Source organism: Oryctolagus cuniculus, chromosome 1, assembly GCF_051225735.1.
Source record: "Oryctolagus cuniculus isolate XC-2025 breed Fujian yellow rabbit chromosome 1, ASM5122573v1, whole genome shotgun sequence".
Lineage (NCBI taxonomy): Eukaryota > Metazoa > Chordata > Mammalia > Lagomorpha > Leporidae > Oryctolagus > Oryctolagus cuniculus.
The window spans coordinates 140,998,777-141,016,333 of record NC_142867.1 but is presented as its reverse complement, the minus strand read 5'-3'; positions in this window follow the sequence as shown (position 1 = coordinate 141,016,333).

Here is a 17,557-nt window from a genome sequence, read left to right as displayed (position 1 = left end):
GTACAGTGTATGTTATAATTACTACATGACATTTAACCAAGGCTAATGACATGAAAAATAATTGCTTTTTTTCAGCTGTAAGAACCCTGATGACCAACATTTGGAAAACCTATCCCTCATTATGATAATTAACCACTCATTCATTGTCTTACCAGCCCCATCAGATATTTCAGCATGATGAGATTTTGGCCTCCTTTTAGTATTGAGTATTCTAGATCATCACAGGCTAACATTGGCCATGCACTGTACACCAGATACAATAACCACATTCTCCTCCCACTCATATCTGCCAAGGAGTAAATGGCAGCTGAATCCGCCCCTGTTGCTGTGCCAATGGAGCGCTCACACTGTTCATCCGCTTATTTTAACACATGAACCAAGGGACCACAGCTCAACTAGCTTTCTAGAAACCTGGAACATTGGGATTATCCTGTTATTTGCAGCCGTGGCCACAGCATTCATGGGTTGTGTATTTCGTTAAGGGCAAATATCTTTCTGAGATTCAATAGTAATTACAAATCTATTATCAACTACTCCATACATTGTTACTGATTTAGTAGAATGAATGTGAGGGGACTTTTCAGTTGACAAAGCTATCCTTACAAGATTCTATTCACTTTGTGTTACTATTTATTGTTTCAGTCCAAGACATTATTCACTTTCTGTTTTTTCATGAAATACAAGCAATCAGCCGTCAGGAATCTCCTCCAATTCAGGTAAAAATCCTGTCTAAGCTCACTGCACAACTAAAGACATTCCAGGTTCCCTTTCTTACCACCACTCCTATGAACCTTAGTTCTGTTCTTCTTTGACCTTTTAGGAGACCCGACAACTAAATTCCACTAAATCTTCTCAACATTCTTCCCCTTTTTGAACCAGAACAATTCCTTTTATTTGTTTACAAAGTATTCCACTGTATCCCAAATGTATTAAGAGGCTTCTTAGCCTTATATTTTCTTCTTTCTTTTTTTTTAAAGTTTCATTTATTTGAAAAGCAGATTTACAGAGAGGCAGAGGCAGAGAGAGAGGCAGAGAGAGAGAAGTCTTCCATCTGCTGGTTCAATCCCCAAATGGCTGGAACAGCCAGAGCTGGGCTGATTCAAAGCCAGGAGCCAGGATCTTCTTCCAGGTCTCCCACACAGGTGCAGGGGCCTCAGGACTTGGGCCATCTTCTACTGCTTTCCCGGGCCATAGCAGAGAGCGGGATTGGAAGTGGAGCAGCTGGGAATCGAACTGGTGCCCATGTGGGATGCCAGCATTGCAGGCAGCGGCTTTACCCACTATGGCACAGCAACGGCCCCTGCCCTGTATTTTCAATTTTAGTTTTAGCTGTTATCCCTATGCTTCAGCTATCAAAATGGTGAAACCTAATACTCTGATAATTGAGCCAGTCCTTTATCTAAATTCTAGTAGCTGATCTCCTCACATTTACATGAATGAGACAAAAACTTGTGGTACATTCATTTATTATTAGTGGACAAGTGGCAGCTATCATATATCTACTTATTATTCTCACATTAATGCCATATACCAGTCTAATCAAGAACAAGTTTCTTATATGAGGATGGAGTATATTATATCACTTTTGTCTTTTTTTTAAAGATTTATTTATTTATTTGAAAGGCAGAGTTACAGAGAGTGAGGGAGAGACAGCGAGGTCTTCCACCTGCTGCTTTACTCCCTAAATGGCTGCAAGAACCAAGGCTGGGCTGGTCCAAAGCCAGAAGCCAGGAGCTTCCTGTGATTCTCCTACATGAGTGTAGAGGACCAAGCACTTGTGCCATCTTCTGCTGCTTTCCCAGGCACATCAGCAGTGAGCTGGATTAGAAGTGGAGCAGCCAGGACTCAAACCAATGCCCAAATGGAATGGTGGTGCTACAGGCGGCAGCTTAACCCACTATGCCATAATGCCGGCCCCTTACTTTGGTCTTATAAACCAAAAAAATGGAGACCACTTCTTTCCAGGGCAATCAAGGAAAAAAGACTCCACTTCGGCTTCCGAAGCAGAAATTCTACTTAAACTGTTTCCTTATTTTATTTATTTATTTATTTTTTTGACAGGCAGAGTGGACAGTGAGAGAGAGAGAGACAGAGAGAAAGGTCTTCCTTTGCCGTTGGTTCACCCTCCAATGGCCGCCGCGGCCGGTGCACCGCACTGATCCGATGGCAGGAGCCAGGTGCTTCTCCTGGTCTCCCATGGGGTGCAGGGCCCAAGTGCCTGGGCCATCCTCCACTGCACTCCCTGGCCACAGCAGAGAGCTGACCTGGAAGAGGGGCAACCGGGACAGAATCTGGCGCCCCGACCGGGACTAGAACCCGGTGTGCCGGCGACGCAGGCAGAGGATTAGCCTAGTGAGCCATGGCGCCGTCTCCCTTATTCTTCTACTTGAAGCACAGAAATTACTCTAAAGTATTATGTTGGTATTAACAAAAATAAAGGTCTAAAGAGTTGGCACTGTAGTGTAATGGGTAAAGCTGCCATCTGCAGGGCTGACATCCCATATGGGTGCTGGTTTGAGTCCCAGTTGCTCACTTCTGATCCAGCTCCCTGCTATGGCCTGGGAAAGAAGTAGAACATGGCCCAAGTCCTTGGGCTCCTGCACCTGTGTGGGAGACCTGGAGGAAGCTCCTGGTTCCTGGTTTTGGATCAGCCTAACTCCAGCTATTGCAGCCATTTGTGGAGTGAACCAGTGAATGGAAGACCCCTCTCTCTCTCTCTCTGCCTCTGCCTCTCTGTAAATCTGCCTTTCAAATAAATTTAAAAAAAGAGAAAAAGAAAGGTCTAGTATCCTATGTACATTGTATTATGTGCATAACCCCATTAATAACACATTAGTGCTATAAATATTTGATCATATATAGTACATGCATGTTTAGCTGAGCATTACATTACCCATTACATATAAATATTACATAAACCTTTTAGATTTTATAATACATTATTAGATAATTACTAAAAGTAGTTTACTATTTGGATGTTATTTAATACATGCAAATTTAATATTCCATTAGACATATAGAATTGTACATACAACATTAATTTATTTTTTTAAAAGATTTATTTTATTTGTTTGAAAGAGTTACAAAGAGAGCCAGAGAGAGAGATAGAGAGAGAGAAAGAGAGATCTTCCATCCTCTGGCTCACTCCCCAAATGACTGCAACAGGCAGAGCTGAGCTGATCTGAAGCCAGGAGCCAAGAATTTCTTCTGGCTCTCCCATGCAGGTGCAGGGGCCCAAGGACTTGGGCCATCTTCTACTGCTTTCCTACACTATGGCAGAGAGTTGGATTGGAAGTGGAGCAGCCTGGCTCAAACCAGTACCCATATGGGATGACAGCACTGCAGGCTGGGGGGTTAACCTGCTGTGCCACAGCGCCAGCCTCATATAGCATTAATTTAAAACAGTTCTCCACAACATGCTTATCACCTTCAATATTTATGTGTGTTCTACCAAGCTTTGAGACATCAGCTACTGCTCAGGTAGTATCCGTCTTTTTGTTCCAGGGCATAAAACCTGGGGGTTTCTTTACTGAAACTATATCTGGCATCTTGCTTCAGGGACATATCACTAAGATTGCCCAATGCTCCCCTTAAATAAGACACCTCGATGGACTAATGAGCTTTAACTGAATATTCTTTATTCAAATATATACCATGAGGTGCCAATTAATTCATGCTTGATGGATATAACAGACAACATGAATATATATATATACATACACATGTGTATGTACAAAACTTCCTCCTGCAATTATAATCAACTCCACGGCTCCTGCATACCCGTATCTCAAGCTGTATTATCAACATTTATATATATTGATATACTTACATAATGTTTTATTCTCACCAGTCTCCTAAAATAAGAAATCTTATAATCAATTATTAATGTAAAGCTTATATTTAAACCACCAAATTCGATTATAACTTCATCTGGAAGCTAGTTTCAACCTAACACCTAACTGAAGCAAATTCTAAAATGTAAATATTTTATAAAACATTAGGCTTTCTGGACTATGACTTTCTTCCTTTTTTACAAAGGTTACTATAGAAGCCTCAATACTAGAATAACAAACAGTAGTTTATTTTTAAGACAGAATCCTCTAAATGTAAGTTAATTAATGTCATTCTAAAAGCATGGCACTGAAAATGCCTAGATAAATCCACAGGTTTGGTCCTGGCCTTTTTATTAATTTTTGGTAGAGCAACACATGCAAGTGTCCACATTCTAGTGAGAATACCCTCTGAATCAAGAAAAGGCCAAAAGACATGCAGCTCACTGCCAAGTAGCTCTTGAGACCGCTCAAACACATCCCCAGGGGAAATGGCATGACTAGGATTAATACATTCATGTCAGTCACTGTGGCTATACAGTTAACCCAAATTAATAATAAGAACCGGCATAAAGCATGTTTAAGATCATACAAAGGGCTGGCGTTGTGGTGCACTGAGTTAAGCTGCTGTCTGCAGTGCCAGTATCCCATATGGGCTCTGGTTTGAGTCCTGGATGTTGCACTTCCAATCCAGCTCCCTGCTAATGTGCCTGGGAAACCAGCAGAAGATGGCCCAAGTGCTTGGGCCTCTGCACCCACGTGGGAGACCTGGAAGAAGCTCCTTTTTTTTTTTTTTTTTTTTTTTTTTTTTTTTTTAAGATTTATTTGTTTATTTGAAAGACTTACACAGAGAGAAGGAGAAGCAGAGAGAGAGAGAGGTCTTCCATCCATTGGTTTACTCCCCAGTTGGCCACAACGGCCAGAGCTGTGCTGATCCAAAGCCAGGAGCCAGGAGCCTCTTCTGGGTCTCCCATGCGGGTGTAGGGGCCCAAGGACCTGGGCCATCCTCCACTGCTTTCTCAGGCCATAGCAGAGAGCTGGATTGGAAGAGGAGCAGCTGGAACTCAAAGCAGCGTCCACATGGGATGCCAGCATTGCAGGCGGCAGCCTTACCCACTATTGCCATAGCGCTGGGCCCTGGAGAAAGCTTCTTGCTCTCGGCTCTGGCCTAGTCTAGTCCTGGCTATTGCAGCCATTTGGGGAGTGAACTGCAGATGGAAGATCTCTCTGTCTCTTCCTCTGTGTCATTCTGACTTTCAAATAAATAAATCTTAAAAAAATCATACAAAAATTGAGTGAAACTTTAAACTGTAAAAAGCTACTGCTAAAATAAAAATAAGCTATGCAAGTGACTTTCATATAATATGAATACATGAAAGCTAAGACCCAAACTGGGATTAAATACCTCACTATGCTTATAGCGATAAACTTAATAGTTTCATGAAAAAAAGTGCTTGCCAGGGAGCTACCAGCAGCAGCTTAGAACTCAAAGGACTTGGCAGGGTTGCACCTCCCTCTAGCGTCTCCTGCTGTGTAGTCCATAAACCTCATCAGCTTCAGTATCTTTTGCAAATTCAATCTAAATACTGCCATCTTCAGTACACCTAAATAATTCACCACAGTAGGCTCTATCATTAACATGAAAACACTACTTCAATGTGTAGCTCGTGAGATGGAAACAAACGGGCGGCATCTTCTTTTACAAAGTGAGCTTTAGACCAAAATCCTGAAACTAGAGGAACCACTCATGAACAGCTTTAAGCATGAAGTCATCTGTGTAGCACAATAATGAGCAGGTCAGGAGTAGAGGTGAGGCACCAGCCAAGCCTGGTGAGAACTGACTATCCAACAGGTTCTCAGTTCAATTTCAAATTTACCTGAAGAAATAATAATTTAATGTAAATAAATGCTAATCTAAAGAAAAAGGGCTCTTTATAAGTGGGGAACGATCTTATAGAGAGTGAACGATCAGAATTCCATAGTTGGCTTAAAAGCAGCCACCAATTAAGAAGATATTCAAGCTCAACAACAATAACTTAATTCCAGTTATTTCAACAAACTGCTAATATTTTACTGGAGTAAATATACTTATAACTAGAAGAAATACTGTTACTATAAGTAATAAGAAACCTATCCTTGCATAAGTTTATGTCAGACTGGATAGTTAACCACCAAATAAAAACAATTAATTTTTTTTTTTTTTGACAGGCAGAGTGGACAGTGAGAGAGAGAGACAGAGAGAAAGGTCTTCCTTTGCCGTTGGTTCACCCTCCAATGGCCGCCGCGGCCGGCGCGCTGCGGCCGGCGCACCGCGCTGATCCGATGGCAGGAGCCAGGAGCCAGGTGCTTTTCCTGGTCTCCCATGGGGTGCAGAGCCCAAGCACTTGGGCCATCCTCCACTGCACTCCCTGGCCACAGCAGAGGGCTGGCCTGGAAGAGGGGTACAACCGGGACAGAATCCGGCGCCCCAACCGGGACTAGAACCCGGTGTGCCGGCGCCGCTAGGCGGAGGATTAGCCTAGTGAGCCGCGGCGCCGGCCAAAAACAATTAATTAATTAAATAACCATTAAAACAACTATTAACCCAACATAGACATGTGTTTGAGGGAAGATTTTAAAAAGTAAGAGACTCGGGGGCTGGCACCGTGGCTCACTTGGTTAATCCTCTGCCTGTGGCACCGGCATCCCAACCGGGTTCTAGTCCCGGTTGCTCCTCTTCTAGTCCAGCTCTCTGCTGTGGCCTGGAAAGGCAATGGAGGATGGCCCAAGTGCTTGGGCGCCTGCACCTGCATGGGAGACCAGGAGAAGCACCTGGCGCCTGGCTTCGGATCAGCACAGCGCTGGCTGTGGTGGCCATTTGGGGAGTGAACCAATGGAAGGAAGACCTTTCTCTCTGTCTCTCTCTCTCACTGTCTATAATTCTACCTGTCAAATAAAAAAAAAAAAAAAAGTAAGAGACTCAGCAAATACAAACCTTGCCTGTTTGCCAAAAGCATCATCTCCAGCATATCCAGTAGTAGAGGCATCATCTGTCCAGTGACACAGAAAGGTCCTTCAAAAAGTTCATGGGAAAATGGAATTAAAAGATGATTTTATTCTGGTACAGAATTTTTTGAAATTGATGCATCCTTGTATGATTGATGGCTGCAGTATCCTGATCATGCAGAAGTAGCACAATCATTTGTTCCCTCACTAGGAACTTGTACAAATGATCACATGAGGATTTAACTCCGAAATGCTTTTTAAAGATTTATTTATTTGAAAGAGTTACACACAGAGAGAGGTAGAGACAGAGAGAGAGAGAGAGAGAGGTCTTCCATCATCTTGTTCACTCCCCAGATGGCCACAATGGCCTGAGCTGCGCCGATCTGAAGCCAGGAGCCAGGAGCCAGGAGCTTTTTCTGGGTTTCCCATGTGGCTACAGGGGCCCAAGGACTTGGGCCATCTTCCACTGCTTTCCCAAGCCTGAGCGGAGAGCTGGATTGGAAGTGGAGCAGCTGGGACTTGAACTGGTGCCCATATGGGATGCCGGTACTGCAGGCGGTAGCTTTACTCACTATGCCACAGCGCCGACCCCTAACTCTGAATTTTAATCAGTAAAACTGACCCTCCTGTGAGGACGTGGGAATACAAAAATGAGATGAGAAGGTGCTTTGGCGCTTAGTTATTAGTTCACGTAAAATAATCTCAGCCTAATCAATTGTCAATGATAACATTTGCTTAGCTGGGTAAAGACCCTGGTTGGGGTGACTTGGAGCATAAAAGCCCCTCCAGGTAATTTTAACTTATACTTACCAAAATAATAAGATCACTGTTGGTGCAAGTAATTTGATCAATAGAAAGAGTACAATTCTATTTGAGAGTTCAAATCCGGTGTTTATGACTTTGATGTTGGATTGAACATGCAAATATTATCAATGGTAAAACTATTAATGGCTCATTTGTTCAACAATTAACACCTTTTGTGTGATCTGAGCTCAGTAGCAAACTTCAGGTTGGTTTTACCCTACTTAATATTTCTCCTAGTACAAAAGGACACGAGAAATGAGGTCTGCTTCTAAAAGTGCCATCAGTTTAATAGATGATATTATCTGAATCTAATACATTACCCCATGCCCTGCCCAAGGATGGAGCTTATTAAGGTGGCAGAGGCTGGAGATCGATTAAAACTAAAGCATTACAATCAGGGTTCAATTCTTTATAGCAACATATTCATAACTAACATTCTTTTATTTGCCATCTCAGTTTTTTCTGCTATAGCATATCTAACTAGTTGAACAAAAAGTATTAGGCTACGTACAACTTTATAAAGCACCAAAAAAGTATCAGCTCCTATGTCATTACAACCAATTGCCAAAGTAAGGAAGTATTTATTAAAGAACTATTATGAGGGCTGGCCTTGTGGCATAGCAGGTAAAAGTGCCACCAGCGATGCATTCCATATGGGTGGCAATTCAAGTCTCAGCTGTTCCGCTTCTTATCCAGTTCCCTGCTAATGCAACTGAGAAGTAGCAGAACATGGCCCAAGTGCTTGGGCCCCTGCACCCACGTGGGAGACCCAGATGAAGCTCCTGGCTCCTGGCTCCTGGCTTCGGCCCTGCTCAGCACTGGTCGTTGCAGCCATCTGCAGATGGAAGATATCTCTCTCTCTCTGTGTTTCCCCCATCTTTGAAACTCTGACTTTCAAATAAATAAATTAATCTTAAAAAATTAAAAATAGGCAAAGGACCTGAATACGTGAAAGAAGATGTACAAATGACCAACATGAAAAAATGCTTAACATTTCCAACCTTCAGGGAAATGCAAATTAAAACCACCATGAGCTATCACCTCATACTTGTCAGAATGGCTATTATCAAAAAGACAACAGGTAACACAGGCTGGCAAGGATGTGCAGAAAAGGGAATCTGCACACTGTTGGTAAGAATGTAATGCATACAGAGGCTGTGTGGGAAAAAGCATGGAGGTTCCTCAAAAAGCTAAAAATATAACTACCTTATAATCCAGCAATCCCAAGGAACTGAAATCAGTGTGTCGTAGAGGTATCTGCACTTCTGTGTTCCCTGCAGTACTATTCACAGTCACCAAGATCTGGAAACAACTTACGTGCCCATCTACAGATGAGTGAAGTAATACATGATGGAATACTACTCAGCCTTCAGAAGGAAGGAAATTCTGTCGTTTGCTACAGGTGATCCTGGAGGACATTTCTCTAAGTGAAACAAGCCAGGCACAGAAGTATTGTGTGCTCTCACTTCTATGTGGAATAAAAAGAAGCCGATTTAATCAGAACAGGGACTAAGAAGGTGCTTACCAGAGGCTACAGGTTGGTTAGTGGAGAGGGTTGAGAAAAGGGGACATGTTGACTCAAAGCATGCAAAATGTCATTTAGATTGGAGGAGAAACGTTTTAGTATATTGCACTGTTTTGTGACTATAGTTAAGAATTTTTTATGTATTTCAAAATTACTAACAATAGATTTTAAGTGTTCTTATCACAAAAGGTATGAAGTTGATGAGGTGATGGATATGTTAATCTGATTATCTTTCTATAATTGTATACTTAAGATTGAAATATCACATCTTACTCCATAAATATATTCAGTTGTCATCTGTTGATTTTTAGAATTAATTTATAAAAGAGGAGGTTATACTGGATGTGCTCACAGAGAGGACACCATGTGATACCTAGGGCAGAGATCAGAGTGACCTAGCAGAGGCCAGCAACACCCAGGCCTGCCAGAAACTCTCAGAGGTTACAAGGGCATGGGTCAGCCTTCGGAAGGAACACTCTGTCTCTCTCTCTCAAATGAACAAATAAGTACTTTTAAAAAGGGCTGGGCATTTGGCTAGTGCTGATGCCTGTGGGGATACCTGCATTCCACATCAAATGCCTGGATTCAAGCCCTAGTTCTACTCCTAATTTCAGCTTCTTGCTAATGCAGACCCTGGGAAGCAGGGGTAATGATTCTAGTAATTGGGCCCCTGCCACCTGCATGAGTTACCTGGATTGAGTTCCCAGTTCCTACCTTTGCCTGGCCCAGTCTTGGCCATTTCAGGCATTTATAGAGTAAACTAGCAGACAGAAGCTCTCTGCCTGATTGTTTGTGTCTTTCTGTCTCTTTCCCTCTCAAATAAATAAAAACTAAACTAAAAACAAGTAACAAATCCTGCCAACATCTTGATCTCAGACTTTGAATTTCCAGAACTGTAACAATAAATTTGTATTGTTTAAGCCATTCAATAGACAGACATACATCCATGCTCATAAGCATACATCACCCCCAACACAAGGAAGTAAGCAAAGAATCTGAGTAGACATCCCTTAAAATAAGACATGCAAATGCCAACAAGTGTATGAAAAAATAGTTAGCATCTTTAATCATCATAGCAATGCAAATTCAAACCGCAGTGAAACATCACCTCACACTTGTTGGAATGGCTATTTTATTTTATTTATTTATTTTTAAAGATTTATTATATTTATTTGAAAGGCAGAATTACACAGAGAGAAGGAGAGACAGAGAGATTGATATTCCATCTGCTGGTTTACTCCTTAAATGGTGGCAATGGCTGGGGCTGGGCCAGGATGAAGCCAGGAGCCTGGAACTCCATCTGGGTCTCCCATGTGGGTGGCAGGGGCCTAAGCACTTGGGCCATCTGCTGCTGCTTTCTCAGGCCATTAGCAGGAAGCTAGATCAGAAGTGAAGCAGTAGGACTCAAACTGGGGCTCATATGGGACGCTGGCATCATAGGCAGCAGCTTAACCTGCTTCCCACAACACTAGCCCTTGGAGTGCCTATTATCAAAAAGACAAAAGATAACAAGTGCTGGAGAAGAAAAGGGAATCACTGTACACTGTTGGTGAGAATGTAAAATTGGTACATTTATTTATTTGTAAAGGTTTATATATTTATTTGAAAGAGCTGGAGAGAGAGAACTTCCATCCACTGATTCACTCCTCTAACAGTTGCAATGGCAGGAGCTGGGCTGGCCTGAAGCCAGCAGCTGGGAGCTTCCTTTAGGTCCTCCTCATGGGTGCAGGGGTCTAAGCACTTGGGCTTTGTCCTCTGCTGCCTTCCCAGGTGCATCAGCAGGGAGCTGGACTAGAAGTGGAACAGCTAGGACTTGAACTGGCAACTGTATGGGATGCCGGCACTGCAGGCAACGGCTTCAATTGCTTTGCCACAGTGCTGTCCCAGTTGGTACATTTATTACAGAAAACAATATGGGGTCCTGGGGGTTCCTCAAATATCTAAAAATAAACCTATCATATGCTCTAGCAATCCCACTAATGGGCATATATCAGGAATTAAAAATTGGTGTGTCAATGAGATAGATGCACTCCCATGTTCATTTCAGTATTTTTCACAATAGCCAAGACAGAACAACCAAAGTATCTATTATCAAATGAATGGATAGAGAATGTGGTATGGAAACACAGTGGAATACTCTTCAGCCTTAAAAAAGAACAGAACCCTGTCATTTGTGACAACTTGGATGAACCTAGAGGATATCATGTTAAACAAAATCAGTCTGGCACAGTAAGACAAAAATTGCCTGGTCTTGTTTATATAAGTGGGTGGAGTCTAAAAAAGTTGAACTCCTAGAAGCAGAAGGTAGAATGGTGGTTGCCAGGGCAGGGGCAGAGTAGTTGGAAGATGTTATTCAGAGGACAGAAAAATCTCAATTAGAGCAGACAGGAGGAATATATTCAAGAGACGTAGTATCATATAGAGACTGTAGTTAATAACAACATTATTTTCTCTCTCTTCTTTTTAAAAAAGATTTATTTATTTGAGAGGCAGAGAGAGAGGGAGAGACGGAGAGAGAGGTCTTCTATACTGGTTCACTTTCACAGTGACCACAATGGCTGGAGCTTGGTTGATCCAAAGCCAGAGGTCAGGAGCTTCTTCTGGGTCTCCCACATGGGTGCAGGGGCCCAAGGAGTTGGGCCATCTTCCACTGCTTTCACAGACCATCAGCAGGGGCTGGATCGGAAGAGGACTCGAACCGGCACCCACATGGGATGCCAGTGCTGTAGGCAGACTTAACCCACTGTGCTACAGCACTGGTCCCATAAGGTTATTCTTGAACACTGCTAAGACAGTACATTTTAAGTGTTCTCAGAAAAAAAAATGGTAAGAATTTAAGGAAATTGATATGTTAGTTCCATTGAATGTAAACGTGTCAAAGCAACAATTGAAAAAACCCTGGAAACAACAGCTTTTCCTAAGTTCATTAGAAAATTGAGATCACTGGGAAAAGCACCACCCTCAAAACTTGAGACAGACAGGTAGATCCAGGGCAGCCCAGCTTGCCGGGAGCAGAAATCTCTGATGGAGCCAGCCTCAGGCAGGAGGCCTCCAAGGCAGTGCTGGAGACCCAACATTGACAAACCCAAGAGACAGAAACTCCTGGGGCTGAAGGAGTGAAGACGAGAGTGAGTCCCTTCCTGCTTCCCGCAGGGCAAGGGGGAAACAGGGATGCTGAAATGTGTGCAGCGTGCTGTCCTCCCTAACACTGGCCTGTCCACAGGGAAACTAGCAACGGGGCTCTACCAGACCCCAACCAACCTGGGGAAGGAAATGCGCTACTCCAGCCCCTGCTGCCCTTCCCGTGCCACCTATGGTGAGGGATGGGGAAAGAGCATGGCTGAAACAGCCCAGGGAAACAGGGGCACTAAAGCCTGAGACCTAATTACGGGGCTGGAGAAGGCATCCCTCCACCCACACCTCACCCCTCCATAGGGCTGTTGCAAGGTAATGAGGTAGGATGGGAACACGGCACACTGCCGATCTTTCTACAGCAGCCCCCAAACTGCACCACCTGCACCAGAGTACCAGCCCGGTGTGTATTTTTTAAATGATTATCGTGGTATGCTGTGAAATATTTTGTTGAAATGGTACACTGGTGAAGGAATAGAAGTGTGAGGTTTTGCACTTGTTAAGCTTTGTGTACTTAGGCCCTTGCACCCACATGGGGGATCCAGATGAAGCTTCTGGCTCCTGGCTTTGGACCAGCCCAGCTGGTGCCATTATGGTCACTTGGGGAGTGAACCAGCAGATGGAGGATCTCTCTCTCCCTCTCTCTCCCACTCCCCTCCCCCTCCTCCCTCCCTCCCTCTGTAACTCTGTCTTTTGGATAAATCTTTTAAAATAAACCACACACACATTGGGAAAGGACAGAGCAATATCAGAAACAGCAATATCAGAAGCAGGGAGTTTGGAATTATGAGCTGTGAACTTAAAATCACTGTGATTAATATGCTGAATGCTGTAATCGAAAGAGTGTGCCACATGAAACTGTTGCTCCCCCTCTTCGTGGAGGAACGACACAGGACCCTGCGCTGTTCTTTCGTCTGCTCGGCCCTCCCCGGGTTTGCTGCTGGTTCTTCCCGGGTTGGCTACTATCCCTTCCACCTCCGTGGAAGGGCAGTTCCCCCTGGCCGCATTCCCCACTTCCGCAGGGGAGCGGCACACCGCCGGCCAGCTTTCTCGGGGGCTGCACGGGTTCCCTTAGATGTTCCCCATAGATGTTCCCGGTGCATGCCGTTTCTCTCCTCCTTTATAGTCCTCCTCCGCCAATCCCAACTCGGCTGCCCACACGCCGAGTACGCTGCTCTCCAATCAGGAGCAAGTCCTACAGTTTATTAGTTGAACTGGAGGCAGCTGTGCGGAAGCTGTTTACTTCTCTCCCAGCGCCATATTGTGGGAGAGCAGATGCATAGAATAAGTCTTAATTCGAGTAACTTAGTCTAGTCCGGATTGCTCCCCACAGATCCCCCTTTCTTTTTATTTTTGGCGTTGATACGCGCCTGTCTTCGGTGTCCCGCAGCACACACTCTGCTGTACTTGCTAGAGTTGCCACAGGCTCTTACAAGTCCTATCAATCAGGAAAACCGAATCCGGGTCCTCTCTTCGCCATGTTGTGAGGAGGTTTTTAGGCGCTGATGCGTGCCTGTGTTCGGTGCCCTGCAGCGCATGCTCTGCTCTGCCTGCAGGGGACTTACAAGACCTATCAGGCAAACCGAATCCAAGCCTTCTCATTGCCTTATTGTGAGGGAGACTTATTAGTGTTGGTTCGTGCCTATCTTCGGTGACCTGCAGCTCATACTCTGGTCGAGCTGCTTGCTGGCGCTTACCGCCTTAAATCAGGCAGACCGAATCCAAGCTTAATATTGTTGTATTGTGGGGAAGCCTTACTGATGTTAATTCGTGCCTGTCTTCGGTGACCTGCGGCGCATAAGCTGCTAGCTGCCCGCAGGTGCTCATCGCCTCACTTGATTAGGCAGACCGAATCCAAGCTCTCACATTGCAGTGTTGTAGGGAGGCCTTTTTATTTCTCTATTTCTCTATCTCCGGGCATTCCTATTTCTCCCATTTTACTTCTATCTTCCAGCATTCCTATTTTTCTCACTTTACTTCTAAACTTCTGTTTCTCTTATCCCTGCGGCTTTCCGGCACCTCGCCCCGCCGGCGGGTTCCCGGCTCTGCGCCGCTTCAGCCCGCGCGCCTCTCTCATCTGCGCAGCTTCCCGGCTTTGCGCGGCTCGGCTTCGCGCGCTCCGCGATCTCCACGCTTAACTCTTTCGCGTCTGAACCACGGCCTACGCCAGCCCCGTTCCCTATCTATTCACGCCCCGTGCTCTCTCTGCACGCGGCGGCTTCCGCGAGTAACACAGCGTAGCTTACGTGTCCGCCACTAGCATTCAATCTAAGTTCCCCGGGCTAGCCTGGCGAATTCAACCCAGCGTACGTCTCCGCCCCATGATTTGGCTTCCCGTCCTTTGCTCCCCGGGCTAATCAGACGGATCCCAATCTGGCTCACGTTTCAGCTTCTGGTTTCAACTTTTCGCCCCCTATTCCCGGGCTAACTTGGGAACCCCAAAGTGGCTTTCGTTTCCGCCTCGGCCTGCCCCCCGCGGCTTCAATTTCCCTAACATTTTTCTCTACCCGGTATGTTTCCCCAAGCTTTCCTCCAACGATATTCCTCCCTCATTTCTCCTGGCCTCTCCCCACAGTCCGCGTCCGAGTCTGTTTGTTCTAGCTTTCACTTTCGCTTTCGACCTTAGAGATTCCTCCCAGCTTCCCCCCGTAGTCCGTATCCGAGTCTATGCCTAGGCTTTCAATAGCTTCTTCCGGCTCCTTTTTCGTCCGGCTTTTCCCTAGGCTGTTTGCTAGTCTCTTTCTCCGATATTTTCCCTAGGCTGTTTGCTAGTCTCTCTCTCCGATATTTTCCCAGTTCTTCCCGTTTCTTCCCTCCTAAGTTTGCTATCCGTCCTAGGTTTCCTATCCGAGTCACGGCACCATTATGTTGCTCCCCCTCTTCGTGGAGGAACGACACAGGACCCTGCGCTGTTCTTTCGTCTGCTCGGCCCTCCCCGGGTTTGCTGCTGGTTCTTCCCGGGTTGGCTACTATCCCTTCCACCTCCGTGGAAGGGCAGTTCCCCCTGGCCGCATTCCCCACTTCCGCAGGGGAGCGGCACACCGCCGGCCAGCTTTCTCGGGGGCTGCACGGGTTCCCTTAGATGTTCCCCATAGATGTTCCCGGTGCATGCCGTTTCTCTCCTCCTTTATAGTCCTCCTCCGCCAATCCCAACTCGGCTGCCCACACGCCGAGTACGCTGCTCTCCAATCAGGAGCAAGTCCTACAGTTTATTAGTTGAACTGGAGGCAGCTGTGCGGAAGCTGTTTACTTCTCTCCCAGCGCCATATTGTGGGAGAGCAGATGCATAGAATAAGTCTTAATTCGAGTAACTTAGTCTAGTCCGGATTGCTCCCCACAGAAACAACAGATGAGCAGGGTCAGCAGACAGAAACTGTATGAAAGAATTCAGCGAAAATGCTTGAAAGCAAAAGCATAACAAAAAATGCCTTTGTTGGGTTCAACGGTAGACTGAACATGGTTGATGAAAAGAGTCAGTGAACTTGAAGATATCTGTAAAGAAACTTTCCATACTAAAAATCAGAAGAGAAAAACCAGAATAGAATATGTATGAACTATGGGACAGGGGCCAGCGCCGTGGCTCACTTGGTTAATCCTCTGCCTGTGGCGCCGGCATCCCATATGGGCGCTGGTTCTAGTCCTGGTTGCTCCTCTTCCAGTCCAGCTCTCTGCTGTGGCCTGGGAAGGCAGTGGAGGATGGCCCAAGTGCTTGGGCGCCTGCACCTGCATGGGAGACCAGGAGGAAGCACCTGGCTCCTGGCTTCAGATTGGTGCAGCGCTGGCCGTAGTGGCCATTTGGGGAGTGAACCAATGGAAGGAAGACCTTTCTCTCTGTCTCTCTCCCTCACTGTCTAGCTCTGCCTGTCAAAAAAAAATATTTACGATCTTAACCATTTAAAAAAATAACTATGGGACAGTTATGAAAAGTGTAACTTACAGTGGGAATATCAGAAGAAGAAAGAGAGAAGCCATGGCTGATCATTTTGCAAAATCAATGACAGACACCAAATAACAGATCCAGGAAGTCAGAAAACACCAGGCAGGATTAGCACCAGAAATTCTGTAAGTATGCATGTCATACTCGAATTACAGAAAATCGAAGACAGAGAAACTGGAAAGAATGCTGATGGAAAGAAAATCCCTTACCTATAGATGAGCGAGTGTCAGCATTACAGTGGCTCTCATAAATTATTCAAGCAAGAAGTGAAATAATAAGGTGTTGAAGGAAAAAAATCAAGCTGGAGTTCTGCATCTGGTGAGATTATCTTACAAACATGTAGAAGAAATAAGGACTTTCTCAGGGGGCCGGTGCCGCGGCTCACTAGGCTAATCCTCTGCTTTGTGGCACCGGCACACCGGGTTCTAGTCCCGGTCGGGGCGCCGGATTCTGTCCCGGTTGCCCCTCTTCCAGGCCAGCTCTCTGCTGTGGCCCGGGAGTGCAGTGGAGGATGGCCCAAGTGCTTGGGCCCTGCACCCCATGGGAGACCAGGATAAGTACCTGGCTCCCGCCGGCTGCGGCGGCCATTGGAGGGTGAACCAACGGCAAAAAGGAAGACCTTTCTCTCTGTCTCTCTCTCTCTCACTGTCCACTCTGCCTGTCAAAAATAAATAAATAAATAAATAAATAAATAAATAAATAAAATAAAAACAAAACTTGTGGGAATTGTTTCCAGGAGACCTGCCTTGCAAGAAATCTTAAAAGAATTTCTCCCATATGAAGAAAACTGAGATAGCACAGAAACTCAGCTCTGTGTGAAAAAGGAAGAGCATTTGAGAATGAATAAATGAAGATGTGCTAAGGTTCTTCCAATAAGCAGAACCAATTGTGTGGGTGTGGGTGTGGGTGTGTGGGTGTATGTGTGTACAGATATGTGTATTTGAAGAGATTCATTATGAGGAACCAGCTCCCTGATTATGGGAGCTGAAAAAGTTACCTGATCTCTCATCTGCGTGCTGGAAACTTATGACCCAGGAATAGTGGTAAAATTCCAGTCCAAGATCAAAGGCCTGAGGAACAAAGAGAGCCAGTGGTGTCAATCCAGGCCACAGTCAGGAGTAGAACAATGGCACAGCACAAGCAAGCAAGCAGGAAACTCATGGGGGTCAATTTCTTCTTTTCTACCTTTTATTCTATTCAAGTCCTCAACAAGTGGATGATGTCCACCTACAGTGAGGGCAGCAATCTGTCACACTGAGTCCATTGATTTATATGCCTGTCCCATCCAGAAACACCTTCACGAAGACAAACCCAGAGATAATATTTAATATGGGCACTCTTTGG